Genomic DNA, 8794 nt, shown 5'->3' with positions numbered 1-8794 from the left:
TCCTAGTGAGACAGGCAAAGCCAAAAAAAAAATGTAAACCTTTTTATATAGATGCACATAATAAATAAATAAAATAAATAAATAAATAGATGAAGAATATATAGTTTTAAGTGTCAAGCTGGTCCAAGTCAGTTTAGCACTAGCAAGGTCATTTATATTTAAAAAAAACATTCTTCTTCTTCGATGGCGCTACAGCCCATATCGAGCTTTGGCCTCCTGCAACAGTCGCCTCCAACTCCTCCTGTCCTCAGCGGCTGACTTCCAGTTTGTCACCTGGAGAAGCTGTGCTGCATCCCCTCTTACCTCATCTTCCCACCTCAGTCTGGGTCTTCCCACTTTTCTCTTTCCACCTGGGTGACCAGTCAGAATTCTTTTTGGGACGCGTGTATCCGGCATTCTCTGTACATGCCCAGCCCATCTCAGCCTGAGGAGTCTCATGTGTGCAGAGATGCTAGGGGCCTTATATATATCGTACAATTCTATATTGTGCCGGATACGCCACTGTTCGCCCTCTTTCACGGGTCCACATATTCTTCTCAGCACCTTTCTTTCAAAAGTATCCAGCATTTCAGCCATCTTTACCGTCAGTGTCAGCGCCTCACATCCATATGCCAATACAGTTCTTACAATGGTCTTATATATGGTTATTTTGGTTTTTCTGTGGACACTACGTGACTTAAACACTGGCAGCAAAGAGAAGTATGTTTTGTTGGCTGCTGTGATTCTCCTTCTGATTTCTGCTGGATCCTCATTGTTCTCTGTCAGGCTGGAGCCCAGGTAGGTGAATTGATCGACCACTTCGTATGAGTAGTTGTCTTTAAATAGTGCACTATTTCAGCCATTAAGGAGGTCTTCGACCCTTTAGAAACAGCGGCGCGGGAAGTAGGACTGCGAGTTAATGTTGACAAAACAAAAATGATGGTACAGATCAGGAACCCTTCACACAGAAGAAGAAGTAGTGCACTAAAAAAACATTACCAATGGTAATTTACCATGACATTTTGCCTTAATTAAATAATTCTTACTAAAAAAGTTTAAATTTAATTAAAAAAACAATATTTCTAAAATCTCCGGGTCTACTGTTTTTGAAAGGTGGCAGCCCTAGTGAGTAGTCGATGAAACCCCAGATAGTTAGTGACGCAAATAGAAATATTGCTTTTGGACACAAGGTGCAAGAGTTAACTTACTAAGTACCCATATAATGTATTTGCAAGGAACGATGTTTAATGTCTGCTTTGTTCTGTTTGATATGTTAACGTTATTCAGTCTTTTGTACAATGAACCATTGAATTGTCGATCTCTCCCGACATGTAGTTGCCAACAGCCGAGTATTGCTTACAGATTACTAATTATTATTGAATACGCCGGTGGTCCACGGATATAAATTTCTCGTGACAAAAATTTAATTTAATTTCAATAAACCTAGTAACTAGTTTACACGTCGGCCTAGACCAGAGGTTCCCAAAGTGGTCTGTATGGACCCCCAGCGGTCGATATCGGCTTGCTATGTCAGCGAGAAAAAAATTTGGGGGTCCACGAGATTCAAATGGGGGTACATACGAGCGGACCACCATTTACCTTAAGTCAACATTTAGGAGTTAAATGACACAATAGACCTAACACAAATATAATAGACTGAGAAATTACTTATTTGATTTTTGTATTTTTATATTTCGTAAAGTTGTTTAATGAGGTATATAAATAGAGTCTACGTTCCTTTTCTCGTCAGAATTAATATATTCAAGCAAAACATTGCACATTGGAAGCCGAGAATTTTTCTAGTTCCCCAACTTGTTTTTGAAAAACGTCCAGAGTAATAATGAAGTTCCACATTTAAATGCACTTCACACAGACTTCAAAACTAAGTTTGAGGACATTTTGACTATCGAAATGGAACGTTGAAGAATCGGAATACATGTGACAAGAAGAACTGACCGGAATAAGCACTGACAAAGAACTTAAGGGGCAGTTCTGTAGGACAGAAAGAAATTCCCGTTGCTTATCCTGCTTCATTTTCATTTGGTGTAATACCTCACAAGGGTGAGCTTGTCTGCACAATGTAAAGACAGATGAACTATACCGCCACCCGGTTGTTGGACAGGCAAAGAAAGGGAATCTTTTTACTAAAAAAATAAATGATTATCACATGGGACGTTAATAGTTTTAGGAAAAGTCAATATTCGGCAGGCAAAAAAGTTTAGGAACCTCTGGCCTAGACTTAGACTAGTACTCCATTGTAATCATTTGCGTCGTTGGACAAGAAATTATTATCAAATTATTACAACTGGAAAAAAGCAATAATAATATCGAAATATAAAGAAAACAGTTGACTCAGTTTGATTAAGTTTATAATGAAACTCTAACCGCAGAGATTGTCCGGACCGTGATTAGTTCTTGCGAACATACTCCGCTTCCGCTAGTCATAACAACAGACTTCCCATTACGTGATAATTCAATATTTGGGCTACAGGGAAAATTATGTTATTATTAAGGCGAAGCTTAATGCCAAATCACTATTTTGATTAATCTTTATATAACGAATTGGTGTACATTATGAATACCAAAAAATATGCTTTACTTAAATTGAAGGTTTTCCTATCGTTTCGCTTCAGTAGAATACAAATAAAAAAAATTACTCAATAAAAAATATAAATGCAAACTACTACAGAACATATTTTTCAATAGAAATGTATGAACGCGTAAAGGAAACAACATTTAAAAAATACAGTTTTATAGCTAAGATTATCTGTGACAGTTTCACTTGATTAACTTTTTTGCTTTCTTATAAAATTATTTACAAAATAAGTAAAAACCAGTGTTTTTCTGGAAATCGAACGTTTCTAGACTCCGTTTGTCAAGCGATTTAATGCATATTACCTACGATATAAGGTGTACCAAGAATATACACATTTTTGGCTTGTAGCTTCCTCCTAAAATAGAAATAAGAAACTTTCCGGGGTTATGAATAAATTGACAGTATTTGAATTATTCCTCCTTTTACCATCATTATAGTGGGTGCGTGTTGCTTGTGCAGTGATGGAGGACTTAGCTATACAGAGAGTTGAACCTCGATGTCTGTGTGGGAACTGGGAACCCACCGCGTTTGTAAATTTGACTATTAGGCCAGTGAAATTAGCGCCAAAAAGGGGGTCGCGATCGTAATTACTCCGGTAGTCCCAGTTTTTTTATATGTTTTATAAACTGATCCCCTGATGTAAAATCTGAGTTTCCGACCTTGGCGCACCTGTGCTCGCGCCGCCATTTTGAAAAAACCGGCCGAAAAAATGCGCCAAAATCTAGTTTTTCCCAAATATCACATTTCCGATGTAAATTTCGGCTAAAGTAAATTTACAAGTATAATAGAACATAAAATTACCTACAACTTTTATGAAACTAATTTTCTTCTATCTCTAATAGGTATCGAGTTAGAACGTCGTAAAGGTGCGTATATTTTAGAAAAAACAAGTTTTTCGCGCGAATAGGTTTGGTTTTTCGTAAACACCTCGTTTCCAGTGGAATGTTTGGAAAATTTTATTAATACCAATTATGTAGAGCATAAAACTTCCAAAAAGATGTTAAATTTTTATGTTTATATAGTTTTTTTTACCGATATAAAGTATAAACAAATCTACGATTTTTCTTTGCATTTTTAAATACATACATCTTACGAGTATGAAAGATTTACAAAAGAGGGCTACATACGGTCTCATAAATTTTGGTCAGGGATTTGGTCTGACATGACCATCGAACATGACCATCTGGAGGTTTGACCCAAGGACGGGGTATCACAGACAGTTCTATCCTTCGTTGGACTGCTGGATTCGTTTATCTGCATAACATTTGTGAGGGTATCGAGTCATTCTGTGGGATTGAATCAGGAAAGTCAGAGCAACATGTAGAGATGAGGCTTACAAGAATTAAGAGGGATGATCGAGACGTTCAAACTCTCATTGATTGGTTTGCTTGCCATGAACCATTTCCTAAAACAAACGTGATTATGTCTATTAGCAGTGGCACGATTGGGCATAGCAAAGTCACTTGTCACATGGCTGAAAAGATGGAGAAAATTGCTATGTCTAAAGATATCAACCAGAACTTTGGAAACCTACTCTTAACCCATTCATGACGAACTATTTTTTTTTCGAATTTCGCGCAGAAAATTCACAGAGTGGTTGGTTTTGAAAGTAGAATAAGAACGTTTTTTTCGGAATTTGAAAAAATCGTCTCCTCATCCCCCAGGAGCCTCGAGAAGGATGAGGTCCATATGGATCTTTCGGCAAATAACTAGTCAGAAATTTCATTTTTTCATCTTTATTGTTCAAAAAGTGTAATTTTCAACAACATTATTTAGTGTGATAGCCCTCGAAGCATTTCACGCATAGTCCGACCTTACATGTGATGCGACGGATGCGCTGCTTGCTTTTACAAGATGCACAAGACAGTTTTCCTCCCTTATTAGTCTCAGTTATCGGTATTGGCCCAGGATAATGGGGGACGGAGGTATCATACTGCATCGCCGTTTGACCTATTTTGGTGAGTTTGTCGGGTGCCTTGAAGTATTTCTTGATAGAATACTTCTCGCAGTAATGCTTTGATATTTCTTCACGGAATTCTAACTGCCCCAATTTAAAATTGCCCGTGGCTTTGCGCTTCAGTAACCAGCAATTCTGAATGGTTACATCAATGGCCCAGGTAAAAATGGACCACCACCATTTCTGTTGGCGAACAGTAATGCGATAACATGCAACGTTTTGGTCCATTCTGTCAGTTCCGCCCATATTCGTGTTATATTGATGAATTGCATATGGCCTCTGTATACTGATCTTTTTTTGCTCCTTCCGTGAGTAACGGCTTGCTAGATCCAATGGATTCTTTCCGTATTTTGTTGAAGCTACAGAACAAACAGCGTTATCAACCCATTGAGTAACGTAGATGGGGGTCTTGCCAAATGATGTCTGCGCACTTTCAGTATGTCCTCGAGAAAGCACACCTTTGTTGTATTTTGACATTGTTGCCTTCTTCTTGGGGATAGGAGATGAACTGGGAATCCGATTGTCTCGAATTGTACCTGTGCCATTGTATCCATAAAAATGCAAATAGTACAACAATGGCATACCCGTAAAAAGATTATCAAAGTAGAAGTGATATGGCAATTCGCGCTTTTCCACTGGCAATTGATCGACCAACATAAGTAGTGGTGAAGCATTCAAGCCTACAACACCCATACTCCTTTGGAATCCGGGGATTGCTGCCTTGGTAGATCTCAAAATTGATCAAGTAACCGGAGGGTGTATTTAGGCTCCACACTTTATATCCGAATCGAATGGGTTTGCCTTTTATGTATTGCTTACATCCATGGCGGCCATAGTATGGAATCATCGATTCATCATAACTTAAATTTTCTTCTGGGTGGAAGTTTCGCATAAACCGTTCAATAAGCCTATCTGTAAATAGACGTAACTTCCACATCCGGTCTGCACTATTGAACTGATTTGGTGAAGCAAAGTGTATCATTTTGTGTATCTGTTCAAATCTATCACGAGACATGGTGGACGCAATCTGCTTATTGTAGAAAGGGCGAGAGCTGCTCCAGTACAATCGAGTTGATGGAATCGGGCATAATCCCGATTTTATAAGTATACCCATGTACGCTTTGATATCCCCGACAGTTAAAGGTGATACTTTATGACTATTTTCAGGGTCTTGCTTGGTCTGATATTTGTTGGATTCTGTAACGATGAATTCGTACATTTCGTTGTCAAAATTTAGTTCAAATAATTCCACCGGTGATAAAGCAGCTACGTCGGTATAATTTCCTTCGGGAAATATGCTAGAAACAATTGGCGTCACATCGTTAGACTTCCATTGAAACATAGTTTTCGGACCAGGCATACGTTTTGGAATGCGATAAGGTGGTTCAGCGGGATCATTCACTCTGTCTCCAGTACTAACACGGCATCGTTTCAAAGGAGGCTCGAAAGAAGTGCTTGCAGACGCTTGACCGTGTGATGCTGAAGCGTCGAATAAATTTATGTCGAAGTCACTGAAAGTTGAATCCAAACGCTCGTCTCCGAAATGCTCTAGATTAGGGTTCTCTTGATCTGAATCATAATCGGGCGTATCTTGTCCCTTTTTGTGTCGACGGCGATTTACGATTTGGCAATTAGAAAACAATTGCGCTCGAGAAATATTGGCAATTATTCCACCGTCATCTTCATCAGCTGAATCTGCTCCGGACAAATCACTCTCATTTGGCGGCTCCATATACACATCCACATCCACTACCTCATCATCCTCCAAATTCGTATCCGATTGTTCTTCAAGCAGTAACATCACTTCTCCAACAGTCAGACCCCTAAAAAACACGAAAAAACAATGAAATCTGCGAAAAATTACAATTTATGTATAGTGAGATCTGCCGAAAGGTCCATATGGAGCCAAAAATCAAAACCTTCAATTCAAAGTACTCTCTTTGATACAATAAGGATTATTTTTGTAACAATATGTCTATAAATAGTTAGTAAATTTCATTCTTTACGGATCATAAACGGTTTTGGAAAAAAAAAATCAAATCTACACATAAGTTTATTGGATTACTTACTTCACTCGCTTTGACATTTTGAAAAATTTGCACTTTTTTTCAAACTCCGTTTATACACGTCTGTCCACGCCGGCACATGCAAACGAACTGAGCGCCTCTAAGACAAACGTGTTTGTACATGCTTGTAGACTACATAAAACTGAATTTCGCATCGCCATTTTAATATATCGGCTTGATGTGACTAATTGAGGTCCAACACTTTTTCGAGGTCCATATGGCACCTTCGTCATGAATGGGTTAAGAGGAAGCTACAAGCCAAAATTGTGTATATTCTTGGAATACCTTATATTGTAGGTAATAGGCATTACTTGCACAAAACTGGTTTTTATTTATTTTGTAAATAATTTTGTAATAAAGCAAAAAAGTTAGTCAAGTGAAACTATCAGAAATAATCTTAGCTATAATACTGTATTTTTTTAAAGCTGTTTCCTTTATGCGTTCATACATTTCTATTGAAAAAAATTTTTTTTTAGTAGTCTACAGATATATTTTTTATTGAGTAATTTATTATTTTATTTGTATTCTACTGAAGCGAAACGATAGGAAAACCTTCAATTTATCTAAAGCATATTTTTTGGCATTCGTAATGTACACCAATTCGTTATAAAGATTAATCAAAATAGTGATTTAGCATTAAGCTTCGCCTTAAAACGTAATGATGCTATATTTTCTCTTGCGGCGGTGATCACAGCAGTGTCAAAAATCAGGGTGTGACTATGGCAATAGATCCATTAATGCTATTTCATCGTATGTGTATTGCCAAAAGGTCTGAAAGTGAACTTAAAGAATATTTCCAATATGAACTCTCTCCTGTCCCATTGTCTCTTTTCTCAGAGGAAGGAACGAAGTGTATATTTTACTCATCATCCAACCCTCTACCAAATAATACAGGGAAGCAGTAAAATACACGTAATTGATGGAGGATATTTACTGCACAAAGTTGTATGGGGACGTGCTCAACCTTTTTCAGTGATTTTCCAGCAATATATCAGAAATGTACAAAATCATTATGGATCCAATGCAGTAGTGGTATTCGATGGATACCCAGATTCTATGGAAAAGAAAAGCACTAAAGGGGTGGAAAGAGCACGGCGTGCCAGAGTTACAACTTCTGCTGAAGTTTTGTTTTTTGAAAGCATGCACCCACAAGTGTTACAGGAAAAGTTTCTAGGAAATGAGAAGAACAAGTCTCGTTTTATTTCCCTACTCAGAACCTCATTTGCACGATTCCACATAACGACAGTACAAGCTGAAGAGGATGCTGACGTTCTCATAGTAGCCACAGCAAACTCGTTGTTATATCAACATGATGTAGTCATAATCGTTGGTCAAGATATTGACCTGCTGGTACTCCTCACAGCTCTCTCACCTCCCAACGTATATTACAAAAAAGTTGGTAAAGATGAATCATCTAACAAATGTTTTAAACACATTGAAATAGTTGGAAACATTTTATTCCTTCATGCCATTAGTGGTTGCGATACAACTCGAGCTCCGTTCGGTCAAAGCAAATACTAATTTTGTAATATTCTTCTCAAGAACCGCTCAGTGAATGAACTTGTTCGTGTATTTCAAGATCCAAAAACAAAGCCAGAAACAATCACTTTGGCTGCCGAACAATTATTTGCACTTTTGTATGGCGGCAATGAGATATCAAATTTGGAAAATTTAAGGTCCATCATTTTTGTCAAAGGGGTAAGAAAGAATAAATTCCATTTATCCAGGCTACCACCCACTAAAGATGCAGTACAGCAACACGCTTCAAGAACATACTTACAAGATACAAGTGCAGACTTGGCTTGGTTACGACAATTATTTATTTTATTTTGATTTTATGGATTCTTTCGTAACCTCTAACTAGCTAGGGCTTATAACAATACCCTTTTAATACCACTTGGCCTTATTACTATTAACATCTGATGGTCGTATTTACAAGACTGATTTTACGTTACATTCATGAGTTTTATGAGGAAAAAATGTTAAGGCGATGCACTACGTAGTAATGCAAAATCATGTGTTTTTGGTTTGAAAATTTGGTCGCCTAGAAATGTTTCAGATGCTTTAATTAAATACTGCGAGTAGAATACATCTTGGCCTTTGAAACAATCGAGTATTTTTTAGATGAGTCTTTTTATAAGCCAAGAAAAAAATAATTTGTAGGCCTATGAAAACTGCTTTAAAAGTTCAAAATCT

Source organism: Hesperophylax consimilis, chromosome 20 (assembly GCF_061612785.1).
Source record: "Hesperophylax consimilis isolate HC1 chromosome 20, BYU_Hcon_1.0, whole genome shotgun sequence".
NCBI lineage: Eukaryota > Metazoa > Arthropoda > Insecta > Trichoptera > Limnephilidae > Hesperophylax > Hesperophylax consimilis.
Note: the sequence above shows the minus strand (reverse complement) of the source record.